This window comes from Lactuca virosa, chromosome 5, assembly GCF_052849685.1.
Source record: "Lactuca virosa cultivar CGN04683 chromosome 5, Lactuca_virosa_CGN04683_v6, whole genome shotgun sequence".
In the NCBI taxonomy this organism is placed as follows: domain Eukaryota; kingdom Viridiplantae; phylum Streptophyta; class Magnoliopsida; order Asterales; family Asteraceae; genus Lactuca; species Lactuca virosa.
This window is the reverse complement of record NC_136430.1, coordinates 119,108,324-119,119,621: the sequence shown is the minus strand read 5'-3', so window position 1 is coordinate 119,119,621 and position 11,298 is coordinate 119,108,324.

Below are 11,298 nucleotides of genomic sequence, written 5' to 3'. Positions count from 1 at the left end.
GCTCACCGTGCCTAAACCACCTGTAAAAGATGTAAGCAGAGTAGGATTTCCTGAGCTTCCTCGGTCTCCTTGACCCGTGGTCAAGTGTGGCCTCGGCTCAGTTCTGGCATGGGCGGAAGAAGTGCCCTGCGGGTGGGAAGGTGTTTGTAGTGTATGGGTGACGTTCAAAAGGATGGAGCTCAACTCCTCGGGTGAAAAGAAATGCAGTCGGGAAGCCCTAGAGACCTTAGGGCGTGCACCAGTATCATCCCCTTGGGAGTGAACTGGGGGGGAGTCTCCACGATGTTGTGAATCAGACTCAGTTTCTGAGTCTGACTGGAAATGATGGTGGTGTTGAATGGGTCTGCGGCCACCCCAAGGACTACTGGAGCCTTTTGAGAGGCTTCAGCATCGGTCCGGTCACGCATTTGGCTAGGGGAATCGGTTTTTCTTTTCTTGAGGATAGCAATCGGTTGCCTATCCTCATCAGAATCACTGCTAGATGGAATTGGGGTAGGTTTGGTTTTTGGTTTCTTCGTGGGTGCGGTTGGTTTGGGAGCGTTTTTCTTTGGGGTTCTCTGCTTCTTGGTTGCCAACTGCTTTCTTCTTTGAGAAAGATTGGATAGTGTAGTGGCAGAGGGGACTGTGGTACCCTCAGGGTTTATAATTGCGGATATTTGAGGAAGAGGCGGGGTAGGAGGGTATGGGGCAATACCTTCTGTAGCCTCAATGTGGTCTGAGACATCAGCAGTCTCAAGACCAAGGGTTGAAAGAATGTGAGTAGGGAGTCTGCGGATTGGTCCAAAACAGATTGATTGGAAGAGGGATTGTACCTTTTGAGATCCTTAGTGACAAAGAAATTGATGTCACTACCCATATCTAGTCCAGCGTCCGCATGTAGGTCTGATATGCAGAGAGACCAGAATCGAGCAAATGTGAGCTATGTTGGGTTCTCCTTTGGGCTCTCCTTGGGAATGTACTGAAGAAAATCGTCCCAAAGGATCTGCCCGTAGTTGACGTCATGTCCGGTGAATATGCTCCATACTAATTCCAAAAGCTTTAATCCCATGTTGTCAATACCTCCGGTTCTGCTAGATAGACAGCGGATGACAAAGTGGCATACGAACTGCCAAACCGCAGGTAGCTGGTTCTTCTTGAACTCACCAATCCCTCTGATTGGTTTTTGATACCCCGTTTGATATAGTGCAGATGTCACATCCGCCATTGAAGGTGAGAAAATCTTGATGGATGGATGAACCAGAAGATTAATGGCAGATAAGAACTTTTCTTTGGACAAGATGACCAAATAATCGTTAATGAGGTTGAGGTGAACTTCTTGGGGGTTTTCTAGTGGGCGATAAGCAGAAAAGGCACACTTGAAGAGAGTTGAAACTGGAACAACATCTGTGAATGCGTCAAATGGACCAAATAGGGGATGGTTCTTCAGAAATTTGATCATGAGCTTGGTTGGAGCATTGTATGAGGGATGATCTTCAAACACTGCTCGAAAGTTGCTTGATGCGATTGTTGGAGTGTCTGATCCAGTGGGGTTTACTGAGCCTGAAGCCTTAGATTGCTTCTTTGATGCACCTGATTTCACCATTTTTGAGAGCTTGAGAGAAGAAGTAGAAAAACAGATTTCTTGAAGTTTTTTTTTGAGAGAGAGGGAATGATCGATGTTCAGAAAGCGTGAAGTGAATTTGGGGAAGAAGATGGGTTTACAAAGGGTTGAAAGATTTTAACCCTAGGTAAAAGATAAAGATAGGGTAAAAACGTCGTTTGGTATTTGGGGGGAATCTTTGAATTTGGGGTTAAATCTCATCCACAAATAATTAAAACGGTTTAAAAAAGATTTGGGAGATTTACTAAAAGGGGTTTGCATTTAATGAAAAGTCAGGCCTCAATCGATGTGTCAGGTGATCGTGGGGGTGATGGGAGAGGAAGTTGTAACGGATGGGACGTATTAGGGAGAGGAAAGGACAAATTAAGGATGAGTTTATGGGAAAACGTTCTTTTTGTCATCATCCCTAAAATAGGTATGACACAAGGATTATGCATAAAGAGAATGAAACAGTTTCTAAGGGAATGTTTTTTTATTTAATGTTTTATTTAATGAAGGATCATTAAATAGCACACAAAAGATTTAGGAGTTGATGAAACAGTTGAGAAATGAGTAACGTGATCGCGGATGGAAGCTGCATTGCGGTTGGAAACGTCATCGCGGATGGAAATTTCATTGCGGTTGGAAAGTCATCGCGGATGGAAATTTCATTGCTGTTGGAAAGTCATTACGGATGGAAATTTCATTGCGGTTGGAAAGTCATCGATGATGGACAAGGAAAAGACTGCAGTGAGGAACTGAGGAGAAACACTTGTACAAAGATTAGTAATAACAGACAATAAAGACCCATGAGAGATAAGTATAATATATGGTTGCGGTACCTAGACTGCGGTACCATAACCATCTATCATAGATAACTCTTAATTAGAACCGCAACGGAGACCAAGGATGGTCTGCGGTAGCTAACAACTCAAAAAGAATTACCGGTCTGGATTCATTATTCCTAACATTTGCAGGAAGGTGTTAAGCTTTGTGGAATCGAGCGCTTTTGTGAACACATCAGCAATCTCTTCATGAGAAGGGACAAAGATGAGTTCAATGTTACCTTTTAAGATGTGGTCTTTGATGAAGTGATACCGTAGTTCAATATGTTTAGTCTTGGAGTGCTGAATTGGATTGTGAGAGATAGCAATAGCACTTTCAGAGTCACAATAGATCGGTATCCACAACATTCTATACCCGTAGTCCATTAGTTGAGTTTTCATCCAAAGGACTTGAGAGCAACAACTGGCTGCGGCCACATACTCAACTTCTGCAGTAGAAAGAGAAACACAGCTTTGTTTTCTTGAAGACCAGCTGACAAGTCTTCCACCCAAAAATTGACATCCTCCTGAAGTACTTTAGCGGTCTAATCTGCATCCGGCATGATCCGCATCTGTGAAAGCTTGCAGGCTGAAGTCATTGCCTGCAGGGTACCATAGACCAAGAGATTTGCTTCCTTTCAGGTACCGTAGTATCTGTGTGGCTGCGGTCATATGTGACACTTTTGGGTCCGCCTGATATCTTGCACATACACGAGTTGCAAAAACAATGTATGGCCTGCTTGCGGTGAGGTACATCAAAGAACCAATGATACCTCGATAAGTCTTGTGATCCACAGATTCGCCTGCGGGATCAGCAGAGATCTTATAACCGAAGGCCATGGGGACCTTAGCAGAAGAACAGTTGTCCATGGAATATTTCTTTAAAAGTTCAGTGGTGTATTTCTCTTGATGAATGAATATCCCTTGCGGAATTTGTTTCACTTGAAGTCCTAGAAAGAAATTGATATCTCTATTCATGCTCATTTTGAACTTGTTGGTCATGAGCTTAGCAAATTCATCCACCATGCCTTGATCAGTCGAACCGAAGATGATATCATCCACATATATTTGTACAAGCATAAGGTGGTCACCATTAGCTTTTCTAAATAACGTGGGGTCAATCACTCCTCTCTTGTACCCGGATGAGACGAGAAATTCAGAAAGAGTCTCATACCATGCTCTTGGGGCTTGCTTCAGACCGTAGACTGCTTTTTCAAGCTTGTAGCAGTGGTCTGGGAATTCAACGTTTTCAAACCCTGGAGGTTGCTGAAGATAGACCTCTTCTTTTAGTTCCCCATTGAGAAAGGAACTCTTAACGTCCATTTGGTGTACCTTGACGTTCTTGTGGGCTGCGTATGCAAGGAAGATCCGGATAGCTTCCATGCGTGCTACCGGAGCATACGTTTCATCGTAGTCAATGTCTTCAAGTTGACTATACCCCTTTGCAACTAGCCTTGCCTTGTTTCTGACTACCGCACCAGATTCATCCAGCTTGTTTTTGAACACCCATCTAGTGCCAACAATGGAGTGACCACGTGGCTTTGGAACGAGCTGCCAAACTTTGTTTCTTTGAAATTCTTCTAGCTCTTCTTGCATTGCAGCTATCCAGTCAGGTTCAAGCAATGCTTCTTTGATCGTTCTGGGCTCTACCGAGGACATGAATGTTGCATAGTGGCAGTGGTCAGATAGGTCCTGGGAAGATCGAGTTTGGATGCCTGCGGATGGGTTGCCGATGATTTGACCTGGTGGGTGGTCCTTCGTCCATACATGTAGATGGGGCTGCAGATGATCAGCAGCTGCGGTAGAGGGAATATCTTGAATATCAGAAGAAGTTGCGATGGGGGATGGCAGTTCCCCCTGGATTTGAGAACATCCTGCTGAGTCATCTTGGTTTGTTGGAACGAGAGTGGAGTTTTCTTGAACGGTTGGGAGAGGTTCCCCCTGGATTGCTGATGGGAGTTCCTCTGGAACCTGAGAAGGTTCCCCCTGGACTGCGGATGGGAGAGTGATAATCCTTGGATCGGTGCTGGTGTCAATGTTTTCTATGATTTCATCATCCGAATCCGAAGATACGTTTGATGGTATTGCTTCTCTGTGGGTGGGACTTTGAACAACATCAGGTACTGGAACCTCGACGGTTGTTTCTTGATCCGGAGTAGAGATTTCCCCCTCAACCGGAGAGGTGAAAGTATTGAGAGATGCTACTTCAGATAGAGATGGTCCAGAGACATCAGCGTGTTGTTGTTGAGCTGCGGGTGACACAAGGACCTCGGATAGTTTCGCCGTTTCAACAGGATCGAAAAGATCATCATAATTGACTTCAACTAGATTCAAGGGTCCTGAAGAAGCAGGAATGTCACTCTCCATGATTGTAGTGGTTTCAGTGGATGGAGGGGCGTTGCGGATGTGAGAATCATCAAATTTCACATCGAAGCTTTCAATGATCAGCCTTGTACGCCTGATGAGAACTCGATAAGCAACCTTGATAGTGGAATAACCAAGGAATATGCCTTCATCAGACTTCGGTGCAAATTTGTTAAGCTGATCGCGGTTGTTGATCACGAAACATCTACAACCAAAGATATGAAAGAAGCGAACATTTGGCTTGCGGTTGTTAAGGCCCTCATATGGTGTTTTATTGAGGCGTTTGCACACAATGCTTCGGTTTTGGACAAAGCATGCGGTTGCTACAGCTTCAGCCCAGAAGTAGAGAGGAAGATGGGCAAAGTTAAGCATGGATCTGGCTGCTTCTACTAGAGTGCGGTTCCTTCTTTCAACTACTCCATTTTGTTGCGGTGTATATGGGGCGGAGAAGTTGTGAGTGATGCCCTTTGACACCAAGAAACTGTTGAGAAGATGATTAGTGAACTCAGTGCCATTATCACTGCGGATGCGTCTAACTGGAAGCTTGATCTGAAGTTCGATTTCTTTGATGAAGTTGATGAAAAGCTGCGGTGTCTCTGATTTGAGTCTGAGAAAGAAGACCCATGTGAAGTGTGTATAGTCATCAACAATAACTAGTATGTATTTCTTGTGGTGGAGACTGACTACGGTTGATGGACCGCAGAGATCAATGTGCAATAGCTCCAGAGGTTCAGAAATAGAAGAGTCCATTATCATAGGGTGACTTGCTTTGGATTGTTTACCACATTCACAAGCCGGACAGAGAGTATCGTTGCTGAATTTGAGAATAGGGAGACCTCGGACTAGTTCTCCTGTGACCAAGTTGTTGATGTACCTGAAGTTGAGATAAGCTAGCTTGCGGTGCCATAGCCAGCTGACTTCTGATATAGCTTTGGACAGGAAACATAACTGCGGTTTGCCAATGATCAGAGAGACATCTAAGGGGTACATGGTACCTTCGGATCGGGATTTGATCAGGCATGTGTTCCTGTCACTTGTCATTACGTAACAAAGTTGATCATCAAATTCAACACGATGTCCTGCTTTACATAGTTGGCCAACACTTATGAGATTGTGTTTGAGGCTTTCTACATAAGCAACCTTCTGAATGGAGAAGTTCCCCGTAGTGAGAACACCGTAACCGCGGATGACACCATTCGCATTGTTGCCGAATGTGACATTTCCACCATTGCATATTGGCCTGAAATCCCGAAGGTACTCTAACCTTCCGGTCATATGCAAAGAGCAGGCACTCTCAATTAACCACTCATCTTCTTGTTCCTCCTTGCACAAAGCCTGAAAATTACACGGTTAGTTTAGGCATCCAAACTAGTTTGGAGCCTGGGGCAACTGATGTGTTTCTGAATGATGCATGGACCGAGGTTGCAGGGACAGGTCTCTTGTCAACTTCTAGTCCTAGTCCTGGGTGTTTGATCAGATCTGGAGTGTTGTGAGTTTTGGAAAAAGTACTAGGTTTCTGACTCTGATTGGATTTGACATAAGATAAATTCTTCTGACAACTGAACTGACATTTACAAAAGGAGGTTTTGTTTTTTGTTCTGACATTATGTTTGGTCAGTGGTTTAAATGATGAATTGGACTTGTTATCGGTCCGAGGTGGGTAATTCCTGACATGAGTGTTGTTGGATTTCGAAAAAGTACATTTTTGAAAAGATTTTGCACATGTAGATTTCTGAGTTCCTTTTGGAGGAGTTGGTAGAATACCCTTCCATTTGTTGAAATTTTGACGTGACTTTAAAAGTGTTGGTGTGGGTAAAATACCTTTCCATTTAGGATCATTTGAGGAATAGACCTGAAAACCATTGTTTTGAAAAGACTGAACACCCCTTTTTGTTTTGACAGAGGAAGCAGGAGTGACTTTTGAAGCTGGACTTTCCTTTTTGTTTGTTTTCTTGATAGGAGAGTTTTTTGACATGTAGTGTGAGAAAACAAATTTTTCTGGACTCTTGGACTTAGGAATTCTGACATGCTTCTTATTTTTTGAAAAACTTTGTCTGTTTGTGCCTCGAGATCTAATTTCCTCTTTGAAGGCCTTTTTGGCCAAGGATTTTGGTGAACCGCAGTCATTGATGTTCAACTGCGGTTTCCTGGAATTCTTAGGATAATTTTGAAAACGTGGGCTTGAGTCATCCGAACTTGAAGATTCTGGGATCTGAGAGCATTGTCCCACTTCAAAGTTCTCTATAGGTAATTCATGATGAATCGCCTGAAGAGTCACAGTTCCTTTTGCTGAGGACTGCGGTAGTGATGTTTTAACTACTGTAGAGTAAGTCTGAGTTGAGACTGCGGTGGGACTTTTGTGAGATTTTTTACTGCAGTGTGATGAACTGCGGTCTGAGGACAGAGGTGGAATTAGATCACATGTGTGACCCTCAACAACGATTTCTTCATCAACTACGGATGATGTTTGAGAATTTGGCTAAACGGTGCCACAGATAGGAATTAGATCACATGTGTAACCCGAAACCTCAGGCACTATTTCCTCAATGACACAGTTATTGCTTAGACTATGCAGTCTACCGAAGTGAGTTTTGATATCTTCGGGAAAGGTTTTGTCATTGACAGGGAAATGAAATTCTCGGTCCGGAGGGACATACAGTCTGTCTTTGTTGAACCGGGGTGAGGAATCCATTGCGGTAGGATATCCATTTGACCAACCCCAATTGTATGTATTGTCCACGGTTCCATTGTTCACCAAATTTTCAATAGCTTCACTTTCATTAAACAATTTTTCAATTAAGAGATTTAAGCGTACAATTTCACTCTGAGCTAAATCTCTCTGATTTAAAGCTATCTCTAATTGGGTTTCACTTAACATTCTTGCATCTTTTTCTAACTCTAGGTCATTCTCTAACATAGCCATCTTAAGTCTTTTGTTATCTAGTCGTCCTCTTACGTGGAACATCTCTTGGGACGCAATGTTCTTTTCATCTAAGGCTTTGTTATAGTCTGAAAGGACGGCATCACACGTGTCATTAAGATCATCTATGTAGGGTTGAAAGTCATGCATGCTATAATTTAGAGTTTGGATCATGAGTTTTACCTGTTCGACGATGCTTAGAGTTCCATCTTTTGCCATGTAGCAGTAGTTCTTGTTCAGCGTTGTAGACCCATCATCATCCGCAGTGGCCATCATGCAAATTTTCCCTTTTCCTTTGACATTGCTGATGGCTTCATCTTCGTCTCCGGATGACCAAACTTGATGGTCTCTTTTGACATGGGCCACGTATGCGCTTGCCTTTTCCGTCTTTTCTTTGTCTTCCAGTTCTTGAGCCATTCTAAGGTAGAAGGCTCGGTCTTTTACTACATTGGCCTTACAATCTCTTGCAAAGTGATTCTCTTTGTTGCATTTGTGACAAATTACAACATCAGTCTTGTCTTCTGAGGGAGTACCGGAGTCAGTGGTTTGAGGAGACTGCGGTACCTCCTTTGGTTGATTATTTTGAGATTGCGGTGGTGGATGAGAACTTTTGGGATATCGAGAATGGTTATTCTGGGAACCGAAGTTACGGTTGAATGGAGGTTTGTTGAACTGCTGATTCTTGCGGAAGGATGGAGGTGGTAGACGGTTGAACTGTTGGCTAACCAGAGCAATAGCCTTCTGAAATTCTTCTTCATCATCATACTCTGAATCAGCTTCGTATGACTGTGGTGGAGTGTCATACGAGGAAGAGTAAGGTGACTGCGGTGGAGTTTGTGCTATGAGAGCAAGTGGTCCTCCAAAGTCAGCACAATCCTTGAGTACGGTGGATTCTTGTGCTTGAAGCTCTCCATAGAGCTTGTAGAGTGACAAAGAGTGAATCTTTCTATCGCCTTGGACTATCATCTTAGCCGTAGTCCAATGTCTTCCCAAACCATTAAGAAACTGAAGATTGGTGTCATGGTTACTGCGGATGGTGCCCGCATTGGATAACTTGGTGACTATCAGGTTGAACCTTTTGAAGGAGTCTTCCAAACTTTCACCAGTATGAGCTTTGAAGTTGTTGAACTCATTGAGTGCGGTAGTAAGCTTCTTGTCTTGTGCTTGTTCTGAGCCTTCGTACAAATTCTTGAAAACTTCCCAGATCTCTTTTGCTGATTTGCAATTTATGATAATATCGAAGTTGTCAGGAGCAACTCTACAGGAGATTTCATAAAAAGCAACAACATCATTTTCCATTTTATCGAGATCATCCTTGGTGGGACGGCTCATTACTGGTTGACCTCCTCCTAATCTGGTTGTAGCGCCGTCGGTTTGAACAGGTGTAAGTACTGGGACATGTGGTCCTTCTTCTACGGATCGCCATACATCTCTACCAAGTCTTCTCAAGTACCTTTCCATTCTTTGTGACCAGTGATGATATTCATTTGCTACCAGTATTGGGGCTCGGTTAGAACCACCAACACTGTTGGAAACATTCAGAGATAACGATTGAGCCATTTTGAAGTTGTTTTTTTTAGAGATGAGCTTAAGTGGTATAGAAAGCCTTTTGAAAAATCAGAGTTCCGTTTTCAAAAAGCAACCACTATGGCTCTGATACCAATTGTTGAGAGAAAAACTTAGAGATACACTTGAACAAAACGTTAGAACAAGTATATTGCGGAATAGTTAATCTCAAAGGATCTGAAAGCTCAACAATAATATTAATAAGTTAGAGTTAAATAGTTAGAGAGTTAGTTGCGGAAATGTAAAGAAATAGAAATGACGACAATTGTTATATCAAGAAAACACACAAGTTGATTCATAACAAGGAATGCATTCAAACCGAGTTATAAAGGTAGATCAAACTTGGTGATTAAGTCTCAAAGACTTGCTCCGAAGAGAGGTTATAATCAGTTATGTTCCAGTAACAAGTAAGAAGTGAAGAGTAGAAAGATAGAGAAATAGAGAAGATAACTTCAGAGAAATGTATTTAGAATAGAAGCATAAATTATCCGTATTGGATACAAGAGAATAAGTCTCTATTTATAGAAACTCAGAAATACACTAGATTACATCTCTATACGTAGCCATGCAAGGCATACTGGATAATAGAGTGTATTACAATAAAGACAAATGAAATAATCTAGCTAAGTTGACTGCGGTAGCAAGAGTCCGGTTGCGGTTGCGGTTGCTGATGAAAAGACTGACTGCGGTTGCTGCAGTGGCTGCGGTAGCAAAGTTCAAGAGGGTCACTTTCATGATTCAACAGAAGCTTCCCAGGACCGCGCGCGGAGTGGATTCTATATGGGTCATCGTGGATCGATTGACCAAGAGCGCACATTTCATCCCAATCCAGGAGAGTATCTCTGCAGAGAAGTTAGCCGAGATTTATATTCAGGAGATGGTGGCACGTCATGGGGTGCCGGTATCAGTGGTTTCAGACCGGGATGTTCGCTTTACTTCCAGATTTTGGAAGCGGTTTCATGACGAGATGGGCACTCGTCTCCATTTCAGTTTGGCATTTCATCCACAGACCGATGGTCAGAGTGAGCAGACTATTCAGACTCTTGAGGACATGTTGCGATCGTGCGTGTCAGATTTCGGTGGGAGTTGGGATACGTATCTTCTGTTGGCGGAATTTTCATATAACAACAGTTATCACGCCAGCATCGATCGACCTCATTTTGAGATGCTTTACGGGAGGAAGTTCAGGACCCCGATTTATTGGGGCGAGGTCGGTCAGTGAGTCATGCGGAGTACCGAGGTGGTGCTCAATACCACTGAGCTGATTCAGCAAGTTCGGAGCAGGCTTCAGAAAGCTCAGAGTCGGCAGAAGAGCTATGCTGACAGGCGATGGTCAGACTTGGAGTTCCATGTGGGAGATATGGTTCTCCTGAAGGTGTCACCCTGGAAAGGTGTCATCCGGTTCAGGAAGAAGGGAAAGTTGGGCCCCAGGTATATTGGTCCCTTCATGGTTTTGGCTCGGGTGGTCCGGGTAGCTTATCATCTTGACCTTCCAGCCGAGCTCAGCCAGATCATAGCACTTTTCATGTCTCTCAGCTGCCGAAGTGTTTAGTGGATGATTCTGCAGTTGTACCTTTGGAGGATATTCAGGTGGATGACCGCCTGAATTATATTGAGAGACCGGTGGCAATTTTAGATCAGAAGACGAAAACCTTGAGGAACAAGGTCGTGGAGCTGGTAAAGGTGCAGTGGTTGCACCGTAAGGGGTCTGAGTAGACGTGGGAGCCTGAGGTGGAGATGAGGGAGCATTATCCCGAGTTGTTCGAGACAGCGTACTTCGAGGACGAAGTCTGATCCAATTGGGGGAAAATTGTAAAGCCCGATGGTTCCAAGGTGTTATTTATTTATTTAATCATTTATTTAATTGTTTAATTATGCAAGTTGTGTGGGCTTAGTGGGTTTGGGCTTTATTGAGTGGGCTTACTGAGGCCGTATGCTGGGCGTAAGCCTGGTGTACACGAGGCGTAAGTAGGTCACTAAGAAACGCAGAGGCATTCACGTATGCTTAGTGTACGAAGAGGTACGTGCAGCGTACATGGTCAGGA